The 2,500-nt window shown below is 46.8% G+C and overlaps 1 protein-coding gene across 1 annotated transcript in view; it reads left to right on the forward strand.

Moving 5' to 3' along the window:
* Nucleotides 1–2,500, forward strand: part of LOC308162587 (inactive dipeptidyl peptidase 10-like) — a gene marked incomplete at both ends in the record, with an annotated part of 67,534 nt that overhangs the window by 26,532 nt on the left and 38,502 nt on the right. The gene's annotated exons all lie outside the window — the stretch shown is intronic.

Consider the following 2,500-nt stretch of genomic DNA (forward strand, 5'->3'; position numbering starts at 1 on the left):
TACTTTGAATCCAATAAAATAAGAAAACTGTATTGCTTTTTAGATATTAGGATCTCAAATCTGATGGCCAGTCAGGCAAACTATATATATATAGTATATAGTCAGGCAAACTATATTATATAGTGTCGTTGCAGATCAATGATCGACGTCGTTATGGAGAACATTTATGAAATAGGCAATGTGTGTCTTTTCAGTCTGCCTCCATCCATGTGGATGAACGACCCGACCCAAAGGCCTGAGGTGTTGTAGGAGGCAGGAATAGGATTTAGGGGTATTTAGTATAAAAGGCTAATGGGTTTATTGTGAGTTTATTTTGATTGTTTGTTTATTGCCTTGATCACCGTATTGAGAAGTCATGGTTATGGGCGGTGATTGTAAGGTAATTTAAGCACCTGTGCACCTTGCATGGCGGTAGTGGAGAGAGAGGGGAGCGATGGGTCCCTGTATTTTTGTTGATACGCATATTCTATACGCATTGTTTGTTATTTTTCTGGTTTTGATCGCTTATGGATTATTTTTCTAACGCTCTAAAATGTACTTTTCATCTCAGCGGATTGTTTGACGCATCATACAATTACCAGCCCAGACCCTGCTTGCGTCTCTCAGCGACTTTTTACTTTTGGCTCTATCTATCTATCTCGCTACAGGTGTCATATAACCTTAACCCATATCCTGTCATATAAAACTACCTTATTGAATCTCCAGGTAATGTATTTCTGACATCCATCACTTTGGCTGTCGTTAAGATACTTTATTTTTCTGTTTTGGTAGTCTGGCCAATGTGCCCTCCTCCACCGGCCCTAGTTTTGGATCTAGCTTGCTGTTCATTATTTTTATGATAAATCTTAGCTAGCTAGCTATACCATCTTCATATACACCACACAGGCTAAATACTGATTAACAGTTCATCACTTTGGCAAATACCCATTGAACAGATGTATTCATTATCCTATTTTAAGAAAACGAATGTAACACTCTCATCTGGGGATTTACACGGCAAATCAAATGAAGAACTACAAATTCCTGATGACAGAGAGATGACGTATGACTGCTCTGATGAATCAACCCCTATTAAATTAATTAATATAACGACGTCGATCATTGATCGGCAACGACACTATATAATAGTTTGCCTAACTGGCCATCGGATTTGGGCTCCTAATATCTAAAAAGCAATATGGTTTTCTTATTTTATCGGATTAAAGTAGCAAAGACCAGAAATGTGCATTGACCGCCAGTCAAACTTCTACCACCCAAAAAGGGGTGTGGACATGACGGGAGGCTAAAGTACCCGGATGCGTTGCTCTTATCTATAGGGGGAGAGGGGGGAGAGAGGGGGCGGCTCAGGACAAGAGTCTCGAAAGTGTTCTCTGCATGTGTGTCCCCCCCCCCCTGCCCCCAATGCCTCCTTCCCAACACACCATTGGAGGAGAAGGTCTGGGGGCAAGAGGGGGTGGGGGGGGGACCTTGGATACTCTCCTCCAACGGGTTGGGAGGTAACGAGGCGAGGAGAGAGGGAGGGAGTGTGGAGATCGCTAGGCTAGGCTAACGGCTAAGGGTTGAGTTAGCTCGCCACGCATCGCTCGCTCCGTCACAGGGTCATGACGCCGGGGGGCCGACCCAGAGTCAAAAGGTCAAAGGTCCTTACCGTCACGCAGCTCTGCCAGTGGAGCGGAGAGAGCCTCGGTTCCAGAAGGTTCTGTGGGTGATGTCACCCGGTCATGCAGGGGTCGTGCTCTCCGTGACGAGCTCTCTATGACAGCTGAAGTGTGTGAAGGGTGTGTCTCAATAGGTTAACATGGCTTCCTTCCTTCATTCCCTCCTTCCTTCCTCCCTTCCTTCCTTCCTTGTTTCCTTCCTTCCTTCCTTCTGTCTTTCCTTCCTTCCTTCCTTCCTTCATGTCTTCCTTCCTTCCTTCCTTTCTTTCCTTCCTTCCTTCCTTTCTTTCCTTCCTTCATTTCTTCCTTCCTTCCTTCTGTCTTTCCTTCCTTCCTCCCTTCCTAGAGGAGAGGAGAGGAGAGGAAGAGAGGAGGTGAGGAGAAGAGGAGAGGAGAGGAGATGAGAGGAAGAGAGGAGGTGAGGAGAGGAGAGGAGAGGAGAAAAGAGCAGAGGAAGCCTCTCTAGATTATCAGGATGCAGGCTCAGGCTAAATGGCGTGTACAACGTGGCGTGTTTATTTGTTGATGTGTGTGCGTGCATGTGTGTGTGTGTGTGTGTGTATGTGGGTGGGTCTGTGGGTGTGTATGTGTTTGTGTGTGTGTTGATGAGTGTGTTCACTGAACATGCAGCTGTTGACTCCGTCACGTTGCGTAGTCCTGTTCTGTTCTGTTCCGTTGATGATGATGATGATGATGTCATCCAGTCACGCGCCGGCCAGTGTTTACCACGAGTCAGGAGGCCGGTCCCTCACCAGGAACCTGTCGCTGTGACACGTGTCCATTCAGGGGAGGCCGGGGGAGGTAGAAATCGGAGGACGGGGGGGCGGGGGGCTCGTTGTGAA

Source organism: Nansenia antarctica (genome assembly GCF_963989245.1).
Source record: "Nansenia antarctica genome assembly, chromosome: 7".
Classification (NCBI taxonomy): Eukaryota; Metazoa; Chordata; class Actinopteri; order Argentiniformes; family Microstomatidae; genus Nansenia; species Nansenia antarctica.